General features: G+C 40.4%; 1 protein-coding gene across 5 annotated transcripts in view; it reads right to left on the minus strand.

Moving 5' to 3' along the window:
- Positions 1 to 17,499, minus strand: part of CDH18 (cadherin 18) — a 512,714-nt gene that overhangs the window by 217,114 nt on the left and 278,101 nt on the right. For all 5 annotated transcript variants that reach the window (XM_049823983.1, XM_049823986.1, XM_049823985.1 and 2 more), the window contains one exon: positions 7,967 to 8,062. The gene's annotated coding sequence lies outside the window, so the exon portion shown is untranslated. The remainder of the gene's footprint in view (positions 1 to 7,966; positions 8,063 to 17,499) is intronic.

Genomic DNA, 17,499 nt, shown 5'->3' on the forward strand with positions numbered 1-17,499 from the left:
GTCCAGTTCTGGGCTCCCCAGTAGAGGAGAGACATGGACATACTGGAGAGAGTCCAGAGAAGGGCCAGGAAGATGATGAAGGGACTGGAGCATCTCTCCTACAAGGAAAAGCTGAGACAGCTGGAACTGTTCAGCCTGGAGAAGAGAAGGCTCAGAGGGGAACTTATCAATGTGTATAAATACCTGAAGGGAGAGAATGAATCAGAGGGGACCAGATTCTTCTCAGTGGTGCCCAGTGACGGGACAAGAGGCAACAGGCAAAAACTGAAACACAGGAAATTCCAAATGAACACCAGAAAATACATCTTTACTGCAGGTAGTCAGGTTGCCCAGTGAGGTTGTAAAGTCTTCATCTGTCAAAACACTCAACGCCCAACTGGACATGGTCCTGGGCAACCTGCTGTAGCTGACCATGTTTGAGCAGGGGGGGGTCAGACTAGATGATCTCAAGAGGTCCTTTCCAACCTATACAATTCTGTGACTCTATAATTTTAATGGGCCTTCTACCAAATATACATAAAAGTATTTATAGGCAGCCATATACACAAAACCACACAAGTAATTATATTTAAATAGCAAATGCTGTAACGTTAGACTATAAAGAACTATGAGACACTGCGATTCCAACAAAGACTTTTTATTTTTAATTCTATCAGTGAAATACCCAGCCCCATGCATTATCCTAAAAATGGCCTGTAGGTGGTATCATAATGCAAATAATATATGAAAGATAATATTAATGGCCATAAAGCAAAAGATTTTTTTTTTTAAAAAAGTTCATTTTTTGGCCAGTTTACCATCTGCCTGTGAAAGTACAGATGCAAAAGTGGATGAATGCAGGTTTTTATGCTGCATCTGAGATTTCTTTTTTCCGTTCCACACCTCTACAGGGTTCTAAGCAATAATGATCCAATGTTTAGGAAGATGCAATACAGTAAAAGAGAAAAGAAAATCTTAAAACTTCTTCAGTGTTATCAGAAACCAGGTGAGATTTCTCTGAGCTTTGTTGGCACATGTCAGAAGTCTTTCAAGCCTCACAGATAAGGTTTTAGAAGTGTACTTCTGCACAATACTTAACTGTACCACAGATAAAGAACACATGAACAACAGCTCCTCACAGTGAGCTCTAGGTAATTAATTAGCTTGTGCCTTCGGTATAATTAGCCTGTTAGACATTATGAAGCAGTTGCACTGAGACTGATGAATACTATCCCAGCCTAACAGGAAAGGAATAATCATTCTGATCAGCCTGAATCTTCAGAGGAAAAACGTTCCTGAGGAAAACTAAAGTCTACAGCCTCAAGGAACCTGAACATTTGAGAGTTTGACTTACAAATTCTCCTTGTATATTATCCCAGCCCCTAGATTTCAGGCTCACATTTGCAGCTCCTCTCCTACTTCTCTAGAGGAAAACTTAGACTGCATTTTTATCAGGTGACAATGAAGTCTGATTTATAGTTTGGGCAGTAAGGGTAAGTGATACAACAAAAGAAGACAATACGTCAAATAAAGTGAGTGACCAGTGAAGATGGTGAGAATTGTGGCTAGATATGTCTGAGACTTTTTATGACTAAACAAACATTCTTTTTAGCATAAATATGTCTCTGTAAATCAATATTTGTATATATGAAACTCCATGCAGTTGTTGACATAATCTAACACTCTCTGTTATTACTGTACCAAGCAAAAACAGCCAAGAGGTTCAGAAGTTGATTCAAGATTCCATGCAAATTGTATACTGTTGAAGTGTATAAATCCACACATTTCTGATCATGAACAAACTCATTTTCAATTACAGTTTTACTAGATGGGAGGGACAAGAAAATCCCACACCATTGCCATGACTAACATTTTTAAGCATGTGAATCTATAATAAAAGCTTTACGTTGCTGCAGTTTTATTATAAAGCCACTTCAAAGCTGACCAGTTTTTCCTCTTGGGGGAGAAAAATTAATCAAGTAAAACAGACAACTTGCTTAAGTTACTGCTTATAGGCATACTTGCACAAATTGACACTTGCTGAATTATCGAAGTAGTGCAAGTTATGTGCTTATTTTCTGTCCTTTTATGTGTACAGAAACAGTGTATCTCAGACACCATTCTGTGGTAAAAACAGATAAAGTATGACATGGAATGTCAACACTTTTCAATATGGTACTTGCCATAAAAAGATATGGTTTTTATATATGGAAAATATATCACTTATACACAGACTAGATTGTTCTTTAGCACCAGCAATCAATGGGGTTGAGAAAAATCTAGGCACTTTACAGGTCTGCCATCCTAATCGGTAAAAGACCTTGCTGACAACATGTAGGATAATTAGGCAATGAGAAGAATACAAATTGTATTAAAAAAGAAAATATTTAAGGCATACTAAAATCAGATTCAGAAGCCAAAACATATAAACAAACATAGAGTGGTTAACAGAGATGACTATGAATGTTGGATACAACTGCATCATTTTGCACAAATTGGCCTCAAAGCACAAAATTCCAATCTTAGTTTGTACGTTAAAATATACTTTTTTACTGTAAGATGAACTCAAAAAGTAAAAACATCTAGCAGTTCAAGTACACATGACATCTAAAACAATAAATATTTTATCTGCAACTTTTAAAAAGCACAGGTTTTAGATACATGAACACATCATTGCACTTTTGAGAAGAAACAAGTCAACTGAATCCAGTATGTGTTTTACAGGTTAGGTAACAATGTACTAGCAAACCACGTAAGTGGTTAAAAAGCAACAGACTGAATTTAGGTAGACATCCTTTCCAAATGTCGACTAGTAAATCATCTCATGATATAAAATGCTTCTCACTCTTCAGAAGTGAGGGCAAGGTGCAATTGGAAATGTCTTTCTTTAGCTGTACAGTATGTAATCCAAAAGAACTGTATTTATGACTTACATTCAAGCAGAGAGGTAGGAAACTTCATAAACCATGACAATTCACAGTAGTGTCAAACATCTGAACAACTTCATTATGGAAAAGTTGACTGCTTTTCTTTCCATATTCTGTTCATTTACGTGACGGAGTAAAGCCATACAATGAACAAACACTGCGCAAGATTACAGAAGTGTTGACATACGCTACTGAATTGCATCACAGCAGGGTGACACCAACGGCTGAGAGTGCTGAGCTAGGTGCCTGCTGCCTGTCACTCAGGCTCATCTGAAATACAGTCATCTTTATACCCATCAGTTGTTTCCCTCCTTTCATAAAATGGAAGTAATGGATAAGAATGTCCACAACCAACATTATTCATAAGTAAACTTCTTAAACAGTAAGCTAAGGTTTATTGACTATATAACTACAAAATAAAATACATCTCTGACTTGCAAATCAAGATGTTGCTTTCTACAATATTAGGTGAAATCCCTTATTTGGAAATATCTAACTCATTTATTTAGTATCTTAATGAGAAATTTTGTGAATCTTAAAACCAGTGGTGGGTGCTAATTACTTGAAAATATAACTTGAAGAACTTTGAAAAAAATAATCACACAGCTGGGCTAAATCTCCCACTTCTAGATTCTCTCTGCATTGGTCTGACTAACCAGCACAATAAAGGAGATCTGTAATTGAAGAATTATCCTTGTAATAGTTAAATATGTAATCAAATCATTTATCGATAATATACATTTTAATTCTTTTCAATTTTTTTTGAACCATCAAAAGGTGCTCTTGGGTTTTCTTTTTTTTAATTTACTTTTTTTTTTTTTATTAAACACAACAAGTGTTTCATAGAGATACCAGGAAGCAAGTTGTACATTGGTCTTTCCCCTGGAAAAGCTTTGCATAGCAGGTCCTAAGGCCTACTCTAAAATTTTAACTAAAATACTACAAAGTCATGCCAAAAATTATTCCTTATGACATAGGTTATTTTTGCAGTTACGACTAAAACAAAATAAACAAAAAATAGATATATACTGCAGCCAAATCCTGAGATAATTACTGAGTTTAAAGTGCTACCAGAAGAATTCTTCCATGTATTAAATTGCTTTTTCGCAGTGGTGAGAGTATACACTGAGGTTCATTTTCCTCCTTTTCTTTCTTTGATTACCTAGTTGCTGTTACTGATACAGTATGATACATATTAGATTAATGACATAAACAGTAAATATTTTCTAGTTTATTAGTTACTTTCCAATTTTGAGACATACTTCTCTTTTTTGCTCCTCACACAGTATCAGATTTCGGGAATTTGGGGAGTTTGAGTTTTCTTCAGTGCTAACCTTAATCAAGACATTTGTTTTTCTTCAACAGATCTCGCTTCCCAGGAGTATCAAAATGCACCCAGTACAACCTAAGTCCTAGTATAACGAGTTACATTCCTCCTTCGTGCCCATTTTGACCAAAAAATGATGACTGAGGAATTTGGTATTTGTTAAGCATTTGAAGCTTCTACAGAAATGTAAAAAGCTCTTTCTACGTCCCAAATATTCCCATATGTTGTTGAGTGTTTTGCACATACGTAAGCATCCTCTTATGATCACTGGAAGACTTTTTTTCTTCTGTTAATGTTTTCATACAAGCTCTGAAACCAGTCTACATGAAGTCTTTTACCTCTGAAAACTCTAGAGAGTGTACTAGAAACCCCTGCTTGTGGTAACCAGCAATCCTGAGCCAAGCAACATACTCAGCAAATCCAGATTCCTTTTATGCTTTTGCTTTTTTAAATAAAAAAAACCAACAACAACCAAACAAGAAAACCCCACACAAATCCACAAAAAACCAGTAACATTAAAAGTAAGTATAAACAATGTACTTGTAAAAGAAAAAATGCTTTACTGTTTACAACAAGGCTAAATCTGAACTACAGCCAGCTGACTTGCTTTAGTCTCTCGCTGTATTGTTGGGTGCATTTCTCAGACAAAACCCTGTCATTGTGGAGCACTGCTAGTTTTCACAGCCCACCTGTATTCTGGAGTTAGGCCCAACAGACCTAATCTCTTTCCCTTTCACTTATGCACTCCTGAAAATAACTTTTAATCTATCCAGAAGACATTTTTGACACCTTGACATTTTTCACTCTTTGGCATTACGTTAAGCATTGCTTCACCACTTCAGATGTTACTTTGTTAGACAAGGTTAGCCTGCGATAGTAATCAGCCACACTTCAGGATCTGTGATAACAGAAAAGGAAAAAAAAAAAGAATCTTCCTTCTAAACACATAAAAAATGAAAGATTTTCACAGAAATATTTTTCCATGAGTTTTAGTTGCTAAACCACCCACAGCCCAAGAACCATCCATCTGAGAAGAAAATACGACCTTCTACTCTGCGTGCCTTTCATCTTGGTCATGCTTTGTGGGTACTTTTATAAATCTCACAACTGAACCTTCCCATATCATGTCAAATATGTCACATACATTGTAAGGAAAGAAGGTACAACACTGGGTGTTAGATGCTTTTTCAGCCTTTGTCACCTACTTGCTAGCACATTGCCCAATTCCAATTCTCTGCAGGTTTATCTGGATGCCCAGCATTACAGACCAAGTTGTCCCACCACTGGAACAGAAATTAGTCACACTAGGTAAAGTTAAAAATCTCTGAAAGTAGAGATCAATGCCTTGATCCTCCTCCCTCTACAATTTTCCATCAGGCTGTAACACTAGACAAGCACCATCAGTAACCACTTTGAGATTTTCTTTATAAAAGGTCTGTTAGGAAACTTAACTTGATTTGTATATTAAACTTTCTGTGATTACAGTGACTGCAAAATATTTGTGTTCTGAAGAGCTGTAAACTACGAGCAAAAATAAGCAGTGCTGTAGCTAGCTAAGGCCCAAAACTGATCTGATCCAGAAAAGAAATCTCCTGTGATTTTATCAGCTCCAACCAGTTACCACTACCTACTGACAAAATAAATGAAAGCAGAACAGTGTCTCAAAAGTGCACTATGTAGGCCATAACCTTTTTTTTCCATTAATAACTAGATTGGTACATCTAGCTACAGAAACACCTCTATTTCATTGTTTAATGAGTCACCTCTAGGCCCATTAGAACATGGGAACTATGTATACAAACTTAGTACTCCTACAGATCTACTAAATAAATGATGAACACTAATTTAAAAGGGCTATTATTATTATTATTATTATTAAAAAAATAACAATATGGTGAGATAGAGACAGTGCAGCGCCTGTGTCTTTCCACATGTATGTTTTTTTGTGGGTGTTTACCAGAAAGTAAGCCTTCATATGAGCACAGATAACCACACAGACACATACAAACATACATCCACCTAGATTTATACTCAATCTTGCTAAGTAAGTCCGCATTTCTGAGACGTATGCCAAAGACTGTTTAACCATATTGCCACTACAACAGTACTGGAAACAACCACGATCAATGCCTCAAAACTTCCAGAGTAACATTTGGCTTGAAGTTTTCTGAGGACAGAAAAAAATAAATCTTCAGACTCAATGGACATTACGTCAACTGCACTACCTGCAGGCTCAATCATGACTTTTGACAGCAATTATGCAAACCCTCAGGTACTAGGAAATACTCGAAAGAATTCAAAAATTTGCCAAAGAAAGATTGCTGCACATGTTCACAAGCTATTCCTGAGTTACACTCTATGCAATAGTTTTGACTTCACTGATGCTGCATCAGGCATTAATCAGCAAAATTTCTGGCTCATTATCTTCAGTTAATTTTAGTGAGTCCTGCTTATTAAGCAGGGTTCATTCCCCAATTCTCTAAGTTGAAATTAAGCATTTAAAATAAAAAATAATCTCATACTGAGGCATCACTGCCCACTTGCTCACCAGATAAAAATATAATGTTATGAGGAGGAAAACCTGCATTTGGGGCCAATCACAGCAAGTCAAGAAGCAAAAAAGAAAGTCTAGAAATTATTTTTATCATCAAATCTATGACATATTTTGCTAGTTTTCCACCCATCGTTTCACACTTCTAAAACTACACAGTTGTTACTAGATATCTTTTTGGCTGACAGTGAGTTAAGTGAAAAAGTTACCATCCACAACCTGCCCCAGTTCCTCATTAACATCCTTCTTCTCCACATGTTGCTGCCTCCTCAGATCCGCTAGCTTAACTGCCTGCATAGCCAGTTCTGGTGCCAGTCAAAACATTTAGTATCAGATTAAATTTTGTTTTTAAATGGAGGTTACTTGACAGAGACAAGTTAAGGAGAGGCTACAGATGCAATTCTACTGTCAGACGGGATATAATAACTTCTGGCAGGATGTGGTGAGGTAGGCTTGGAGCTGTAATCTTTCCACCAAGCTCAGTGGCAACGAAGACAGCATTTCAGACCACAGCGTTAAAGTTTTGGAGGATAGATGAGAGGAAGAAGTGGCAGAATACCAGTGACGCAACAGTAAACTCTCTTAGAGACTGGCTTTGGCTTTAAGAAAAAACTCTGTCTCATGGAAGTAAAAAAGAGAACAAAACTCCTCAGTTTTCTATGCTATCTTATGTTTATGGAATAGCCAAAACTAGTAAAAATATGAGATCAGGAGGACTCTCACAGGGCAGGTGGTGGCATTTACTAAAACTATATCCTTACAAGATAAGACTTATTCCAGGGCTGGCCACATGCATACAAGGAAGCTTGTTTGAAGCTCTTACTGAACCCAGCAGCATTTAAAATTTACTATCCAACCAAGAGATGGTGCTGTGAGGAGGGTTCCTTAAGGAGACAGTCCAGATACTTTTACCTCTGGGCTTCCCAATTCTTCCCCTTCCTCAGTCATCTTACGGCCACAACAGCTGCCTCCAAGGCTTATGAGTTGGGTACATGTAAAGCCTGTCTCTAAGAGCCCATTGGTTGCCAGGTCCTACAGACCTAGTGGTCACAATCAGGCAGCGGTTCAGCCCCTTTGGATACGTTATCTAACCAAGATCGATCATTAAATGTAAGTAAATGTTGCCTGCTACACAAGCTAAAAATTGCTATGTTGCACCAAGTAAGGAAACAGTGAATTCACCTTCTTGGGCTCCAGACCAGTGCTCTAGCCAGAAGGCTGCGCTTCTTCTCTCCGCTTAGTTCAAGTAAAATTCATTCTCTGCTCATTTCACGACACCTAGAAATGAAAAAGAAGATCTTACTGAGATAGCATGGTAAATATTAATTTAATTTTGTCCCTTTTCAATAGCTGGATTAGGAGGTGTTTTGTAGGCCTGGTTCTAGACAGGAGATAATAAATTTCAGATGGGAATATCAAAGGCACTTGCAAAGCAATGTTATTGCGATGCTAACTCTGCAACTTTAACTCTTCAAATTATAAAAAGGACAGGTAGTCACTAATAAACACCAGAGATATGCCATGTTTTCTTTCTCCAGGGTCAACAATCTGTAATAAATTCAAACAGATGACACACTCCTTCCATGGAAAAAGAAAGAAAAAGCAAGAGTGAAGTAGCTACTTTCATAATTTCTGTCTGGATAGAACACACTCTAATTTGATTTCTCTGCTGGGAAGAAAAAAAATATCTAAATTACCCTTTCTCATTCAAAAAAAAAGTAGAAAAAAAATTAGGGGTTTCTAGGAGACACTGCAACAGCAAAAATGATACATTATACTTGCCGCTTCTAAGAAGTAGAAACATTTGATTATTTTGAAGTAGCTGGCCAGAGCTGGCAGTTGAACTCAATTATGATTCCATCAGGTGCCAGCTGATACATTCAATAGTGTTTGAGAGAAGATGAAATACAGTAGACCATGCAAATCATAACAGAAAGTAATCTCACTAAGCTGATACCAAGCCATTCCTTGCCTAAGAATAGGTCTCACATTCCAGATAAAGAAAATTTAAAACATTAAAACTAAAGGATGAAATCAACTTAGCAAAATAATTTAAAAATACTTCTGTTTTAAAAGCACACTCCCACAGAACTTAAAGCAGACAAACATATAACATGGTATTCTCCTTGAAAAAGATCACAAATAATAAAGAAGGTGGTATCTTGGCAAATGCAATGTCCACAGTGTTTTCTGTGCCCATCTGCAAGAGGCCTGTTTTCTCTACTCTATTTAGCATATGTTGGGGGGAGATAATAATAAGGTTGTCTGAGATTTCTCCAAAGGCTGCAAATGAACTACACATGTAGCATTTACTTAGGATTATCAAATGCAGCTGCATTGGAAATTAGGAAAATACTGAACATACACAGAAGTGAAGCAGTAGTCTCAGTCCTTCAGGGTGGTTGGTGCTTCCTTTTGCTTAATGCCAGCTAGGCCCCAACCCACTGAGAAAAGCACTACGGATTAGTATTTTCTGCCAGGCCACGCTCTAAATTAACGTTCTTAATTGTAGTGGCATGCCACTCAAGGGCAAAAAATACTTCTGAACTCAGAAGAAGGACTTCAAATTCTGCCCTCCTAAATAAGAGGATTAAATGAGAGGGTTATCTTAGAAATTACGGTAATATTTTAAGTGCACAAAGAAGCTTTTTCTCATCATTATTTTCTAGAATGCTCTGTTGTCCAAGCCATTTTGCTTCAGAGGGCTTCAATTTCTTTCCTTCAGGTACCGCTCCAGTGCCAAACAGATCTTTGGTCCTCCTGGTAATCAGAATCTATTTTCTGTATCTTACCCCGAGATGTCATAAACATTTTGCTTCACCTCTGCAGGTTCATCTGCTCCTTTGGCCTTAAAGACATCGAACTCTATAAATCAATTCTGCTCTTGCCATTATGACAAGCAAGCCCTACTTATCCTTCTTGTGGCTCCAAGTCTTGAATTTTTCTGTCCACTAATGCTCTTACCTCTCCACAAACACTCCTGTTAAGTCTCTGTAAAAATATATATTTCTGCAAGAAGGGGACTTTGCTTCGTAATTGGTGCAGGTAAAAAAAGTATCCTCCAAAAGTAAGTCTAATTCTCTAATCTGGTTTCTCCAGTTACTGAAGTTTGGAGTGGAGTTCACATCCAAGGTGACTAGAAATAAGCACTTAGTAGATGTAATACAGTTCCATGTCAAGACTATTAAAGAAGTATATTGCTAAAGACTTAGAGCTGGATTTGATCCCTGTGAAATCACCATATAAATCCACAGAACTCAGCACATTATTATTTTTAAAAACTAGCAAATGATAAAGTAAACACTTACTGCAAATAGGACTGAAGACTGGACAATAACAGCAAAAATGTAGGTTGAAAGGAACTTTTGGAGATCAACTAGTCTAGACTCCTCCTCAAGGCAGGGCTGCTTCCAAGTTAGGTTGGGTTTCTTTAGGGCCTTGTCCAGACGAGTTTTAAAAACCTCCAGAGATGAGGTCCCTTTCTAAGCAACCTGTCCCAGCGCTTAACCTCGCTCCCTGTGAAAAGCTGTCTCCTTACATCCAATGGGACTTTCCTTCATTGACACTTGTGGCCACTGTCCCCTGCCCTGTTGCTGTGCCCAGGAGAGCCTGAATCTGGCTCCTCTACTGCTCCTGCAACCAGCTCCCTGCAGTGCCTTCTCTCTCATCTCCTGACAAAACAGATCCTCCAGCACCTCAGTGGCCTCCCACTTAACATTTTGCATTTTCTTGACCTCCTTCTTGCTTTGGAGCACTGCAAAGTGGGCACAGCTGTCCCACTGCAATGGAAGAGAAGAATCCCCTGCCCTGACCCGCTGGCTGTGCCCAGCCACTGGGAAGCCTTCCTTGCCATAAGGGCGCATGGCTGCCTTGCCTGTAATTCACTGCCCACCAGATCCCCATGTCCTTTTCTGCAGGACAGTTGCCAGCTGGGCCATAGTGTTGCGCTGGGTAACGCCAAACCAAGTGGAGGACTTCTGCTGAGCTGTCTCTGCGAACAGTATTTATAAAGTCTCACGACAAGTAGTCCTGTCCTAAGAAACTTAAGCCTAAACTAGGTGAGACAAGTAGATGAGACAGGATGAAAAAAAAAACCTGCTCAAGAAGGGCAAGCCATTAAAAAAGAGGCCAGTTAAAAGTTTTGAGCAGGATTCAGAGGGAGCATAAAGACAAATGCAAATTCAGGAGATTCTGTTCAAGGTGTGGGAGACAGATAAGTGAGAGACTCAAATCCAGGAATGGGTGATACAGATAAATAAAGCAATAGTATTAGTGTGTTACCTGGCCGTAAGGCGCATGAATAGAAGAACGATTGAAAGCAAAATAAGATTATGTACAACCTTAGGCACGCAGCTCACCTCTTCATTCAGTTATTTATTTTTTCATTTCTGAGATTCCAATTAGGCAACATCAAAGATACCACAAACCACTTTAGGTATAAAAAGGTCTTCAAAAGGAAAAGTAGTACTGCAGTCTGTCGGAGCTACCTGACAAAGAAGAGTTCAATAATCCTCTACTGCACTTGAGCAATAAGAAGTGAGAACTATAACCTTAAAATACAAGTAATGGAAAGAAATAGGTATGTGCCTGAAAGGAAATCTCAAATTCATCATGCTAAGCTTTCAAAGACAAACTTTAAACAAAATGGAGGTAGCTGAAAATACCTATTCATTTTGCTTTTGAGAAAAACGAATCTCTCTGGCCTTTAGGCAGTAGAGAATTATGTGGTCTTTCGAACTGAAAAAGTGCAAACTGTAAGGGATCAGACTGAATAAATGTTAAGATGCCAGTCTCACAGGGCCTTTGGGAGCCTACTCAATAACAATATTTTTGAGACGTCTCACACAGGAATGGTGTATTTGTTATAGTTATTTACACCTTGCAGAGTAAGCTAATAAAGATGAAAGGATGTGTTTATGCATTAAAGAACAGAGACAAAGGAAATATCTGCATGAGAACACATAACAGGTATAAACAGGCCAGTCATTTTAAGGTAAGCTGAAAAGGAAAAAAACAAAGCAAAACATAACAAAAAACTGGTAACTTTCAACTGGACCATAATACAAAAAAGATTAATGTTTTCCACTTAGCATCTTTCAAGTGCTGAAAAATTAGTCTGGTTAGTAGGGCTCTTTCCTTTATGTTGTGGCTTAAGCCCAACCGGCAACAAAGCACCACAAAGCCGCTCGCTTACTACTCCCCTCCCCGGCCACAGTGGGATAAGGAAGAGAAAATATAAAGAAAAGCTCGTGGGTCAAGACAAGGACAGGGAGGGATCACTCCCCACTTACGGTCATGGGCAAAAAACAGACACAACTTGGGCAAGAAAAAAAATCAATTTACTACAAATCAAATCAAAACAAGGATAACGGGAAGTAAGCCCCAACCTTAGAACACCTTCCCTCCACTCCTGCCTCCTTCCCGCCTCCGCCCCACTCCCGGTTCTCTCTCCCTCCTCCCCCCAGCAGCGCAGGGGAACAGGGAATGGTGGTTACGGTCAGTTCCTCACACCTTGTCTCCACTGCTCCTTCCTCCTCAGAAGGAGGAGGACTCCTCCGCACTCGTCCCCTTCTCCACCGCGGGGTGCCTCACATGGGCTGCAGTTCCTCACAAACTTCCCTGGCGTGGGTCCTTCCCACAGGCCGATCTTCAATCCCAGCCTGCCCCAGCGCGGGCTTCCCCAGTGAGCGGCGGCCATCTTGAAGGACATCCACCCACCCCCCTGCTCCGGCGTGGGCTCCTCTCTCCCCGGGCTGCAGGTGGGCATCTGCTCCCCCGCTCCCCTCCGTGGGCTGGGGGGGGGACAGCCTGCCGCCTCACCGCGGGCTGCGGGGGCATCCCCTCCTCCTCACTGACCTCGGTACCCGCAGAGGGGTTCCTCTCACATCCCAAACCCCAGACTCCCTGGGGGTTTCTGTCCTCCCAGAGGCGCTACTGCCGTCGCTGAGGGGCTCGGCCTGGGCCAGCGGCGGGTCTGACTCGGAGCCGGGGAAGCTTCTGGCAGCTTCTCACAGGAGCCGGCCCTGCGGACCCTTCCCCGCTACCAAAACCCTACCACCAAAACCCCGCCACACAAACCCAAAACAGCTCAATTTAGGAAAAGACTTGAAATGCAGAATTCATTTAGTCTTCATAGCAAAAAGAAACATCCTTATCATAAAAAGGGCAGAGAGGCAAGTAATTGGATGGAAGAACAGTTTCCTAAATCTGTAAAGATGATTCCAGCACTACTGTCATAGCTGTTGTAGATGGGACAAGGGTGGTATCCAACATCCAAAAATGAGACGTGTACATCTAACAGGGCTTCTTGAGTAAGCCCAATGTCAGCCCTGCTGCAAAGACCTGCTTCCTGACTATGTGTTTTCTGTGCATTTTATTCAGGCTACAATAATGATGGTAGCTGTGGAGAGACCCCTTGGTTGGTATGATGGGAAGGTTAATACCAACAGAAGCCATCTCCATTGCAGAAGTTCTTCCTGTGCTGTTGAGCAGGTGTTTGGGGTTTGTGTGGTGGAGTTTTCGTAGCAGACGAGGGGCAGGAGGGGTGGCTCCTGTGAGAAGCTCCTAGAAGCTTCCCTGGCTCCAAGTCAGAGCCGCCTCTAAGTTGGATCCACCTCTGGCCCAGGCCGAGGCCATCAGCGACAGTAGTAGTGCCTCTGGGAGAACAGATTTAAGAAGGGGAACCTGCAGTGGAGAGAGAGGTGGAATATGAGAGAAACCCTTGTGCAGACACCAAGGTCAGTGAAGGAGGAGGGGGAAGAAGTGATACCCCCGCAGCCCACAGTGAGGTGGCAGGCTGTCCCCCCCCAGCCCACAGAGGGGAGCGGGGGACCAGATGCCCACCTGCAGCCCGGGGAGAGAGGAGCCCACGCCGGAGCAGGGGGATGCTCCCCAAGATGGCCGCAACCCCATGGGGAAGCCCACGCTGGAGCAGTCTGTGCCTGAAGGACTGCAGCCCATGGAAAGACCCCACGCTGGAGCAGCTCATGAAGAACTGCAGCCTGTGGGAAGGACTCACATTGGAGGAGTTGTAGAGGACTGTCTCCTGTGGGAGGGACCCCACGGAGGAGCAGGGGAAGAGCGAGGAGTCCTCCCCCTGAGGAGGAAGAAGCGGCAGAGACATCGTGTGGCGAGCTGACCCCAACCCCCATTCCCCATCCCCCTGTGCCTCTGCAGGGGAGGAGGTAGAGAGAACCGGGAGTGGAGTTGAGCCCGGGAAGGAGGGAGGGGTGGGGGGAAGGTGTTTTAAGATTTGGTTTTATTTCTCATTATTCTGCTCTGATTTGATTGGTGATAAATTAAACTAATTTCCCCAAATCGAGTCTGTTTGCCTGTGATGGTAATTGGTGAGCGATCTCTCCCTGTCCTTGTCTCAACCCATGAGCGAGCCTTTCATTATATTTTCTCCTCACCCTACCAGGGAGGAGTGAGCAAGCGGTCGCATGGTGCTCTGTCGCCGGCTGGGCTTAAACCATGACAGCAAGAGTGCCAATAAAAAGCTGAGGCCCTTGGCCGAGGACCTAAATGCATCTCAAGGTTGGGATCCAACTCAGTATGCAAATATATTTTGCCCTGGTGAGCCAACATTAAGCAGAAAATAGGTATAATTTTCAGTATCTAGTATATTGCTCATAATATCCTAAAAATAATTATAAACACTGATTATTGGGTCTGAGCCTGTAATCCTCTTTAGGAGTAAGATACCTACTGCATAAATAACTTCTTGAGAAAAAAAAAAAAATCAACTTCGTTATGTAGCAACCTATAAAACTAACTGCATCTTCTTGTGAAAAGAGAAAAATAAGGAGGAATAAAGGAGCTGACTCTAATTGACACCTTTACTACAATAATCTGGAACAATACTTCAAGAGGAGCAAAAAACAGGTTTAGTCATGGCCTTCTTTTCTTGCATCACATAAAAAAAAGTTTTCAATCTTTCTTAAATGATGTATTTTTACTTCTTTATTGAATTCTTTATTTAATCTCTTTTATTCTTTCTTTTCTGCTCTTTTTAAGCAATTGCTAAAATTACTCAGCAGAATTGCACATCAGGTATACAATACTTCCTGCCATTGGCATGAGATGTATGGGAGATTGGAGCTTAAGAGGCCAGTCATTATGTGCAGTCCATAAGATAACATTTCCTGCAGACAAAATATGTTCACAGTTATAGCAGGGATGCTGCCAAATTCGATATAAACTATCCATTTAAAGTTCTTTGTTTCTGCCACTAATCAAAGTCCATCTTTGTTCCAAATATAAAGTTCTCTAATGTCAGGTATATTGAGGACTCCACCAAAATGGAGCAAAGAACTTGGACCTTTAATGTAGCTACAGCTAAAATACAGACAGAGGTGAAAATACAGAGTGGGCAGTAATGAAAAAGTCATGAAAAAGTATAAAGACATGAGGAAAAAAAGCAGGGAGTTGGGAAGACAAAAACTCAGCAAGAACGACGACTGCCCCATCCTCAACAGCAATGGAGGTTCGTGCTTCCCCCCCTGAGTGGTAACTGTCTGCTGCACTGGGACTCAGCAGGAACCCACATCTGGGTTAGCAGGCATTACAATATTCTGCCCAGGAGCAGGTTAGCCTTACCCTTACCTACCTGCTGTTTGTATCAGTCAACAAGTAATTGCTGTGTACTTGTAAGTTCAGTAAACTCCTGCTTGCAAGTCTCTGTGGATGGTAAAAGATGTTCAAATAAAAGTGACACAGTAGAGGAAGGGTACAGAAAATAAAGGTACAGTTTGATTAAAGAGCTATCTATCAGTTTGAACTTACTAATATTGCAGTTTTTAAACTAAGAAAATTAAGGTGGCCTTCCGGTTTCACAAAGGATAAACAACTTTACCACATCGGGAAATCAGCTCATATTTTTAAGTCTGAATGTTGATAGAACAGTATTTTTCAAACAGTTTGCCTCGCTTTGAAGCTGCTTATGTGGCAACATCAGGAGATGATAAAGAAGAGCAAAGTGTTTCCCTTTAGGGCTAACACCGTATGTGGACATTACAGGAATGTCATTATCAAAACCTTTGGTGTCACAACAAGATCACCAGCAATCTACAAAGATTGACTAGACAGACTGACAGGCTTAAGACCTTGTCTACAAATCAATTTGTATGGCATTCAGTTTCTAGTTCTCCTTTTCCTGAATACAGTGATGCCAGAGTGTCGACGATCCTCAGAAGACAAAACCCAATTCTATTTTAAAGTTCCTCTATTTAGTTTACAGATGCCATAAACTTACCTAAATATTTATTAATATTTTTCAAAAAAACATAAACCTGAACCTGAAAGCTGTAGATTTGGAAGGGGTTGCGTACCAAATCACATTAATTCATGAGCTTTAATTTTAATTAATACACTGAAGTCCAGAACAAAATATTTACAAGCTGTCCTTTAATACAAGAGTCTTTTAATAAAACCACTCATCTTTCACCTGGTATGAAATATGAATGCTAAGTATAGAAGCATCCATGTTTTTGGATTTCTGCAAATTTAAGAAAAGTAATACCCTGGTTTTAAAATCAAAATTACAACTATATGTTGCAAATAAGTACGTGCACACGAGTCCCAAAACGTGCACATCCATTTAAATGAGCCACATGCACAGGGACATTCTTGAGTTTTGCTCTGCAGGGGAGTCACAACACTCATTAAAATATAATAAGCTCCACAATGAATAGAGCAAGTGCTCATTATAATGTAATGAGCAATAATTATCACACAATGGTCCTGTGGAGTAAACTCATTCCATTCCGAGAATGTTATACCTTTTTTCTAAAAAAAAAAAAAAAAAAAAAAAAGCATAAATGGGAGCTTCTCCCATCTCTGTTCAGAACTAGGAAACATACAGGCATGTTGACATGACACAGTATATTTGACCAAACACACTACCATAATGGAACAACAGAAGCCAAACTGACTTCAGTAGCACAATGGGCATTAATAGCTTTAGGAAATCGGTCCTCACCTGACCTTATATAGTCTGAAACAGCTCCAGTTCATTAGCCTTCAAGCAACAATGCAAGGCTATATAATCAACAAAGCTCTTCCTGCTGGCTTTGCTTGAGAGGTATTTACAAACCTCCTGAATAGGTTGCTGTCTAGGAGGCTACTTTTCAAAGACATGTACAAAGGAACATCCCTCTGGTAATCTTTTCCATTCATCTGCCTCATGCCTAAAGAAAGATTATAGAAATAAAGGTGCCCTATTTTTCTTTCCCCACGTCCAGCCTGTTACTCCCCACATTTTCACTGCATTAGATCCAGAACTTCCCAAACCTTCATATAAAATGACATAGCTCTCTCATATCGCAGAAAGTTAACCCAAGGAAAAAAAAAAAAAAAAACAACAAACCAAACCCACCCCTCAAAACACAAGCCCTACCAAAAAGCAGCAACTTGTTGGCCGAGTCATCTTGCATAAATTGTCCATAAGCTCCTCTGTGCTCTCAGGCTCACTTCTCATCCATCTACTGACACACATCCACTACATTTCTCACTTACGGTATAAAACATGGCTGGTATTAGCATGATGCAACTGTTTCAACTGGATCCGAGAAACAGAAAGGCCTCCTCTAGGACAATATTCATGTAACAGGATCGCTCCCTCCAAACCTCTAGACCTAGAGCGTCCGATTTACAGCACACAAGCCACATGCACCGCCAGGCCAACGTGTTTATATCCCAGCAGCAAGCTGGGGACT

This window comes from Accipiter gentilis, chromosome 20, assembly GCF_929443795.1.
Source record: "Accipiter gentilis chromosome 20, bAccGen1.1, whole genome shotgun sequence".
In the NCBI taxonomy this organism is placed as follows: Eukaryota; Metazoa; Chordata; class Aves; order Accipitriformes; family Accipitridae; genus Astur; species Astur gentilis.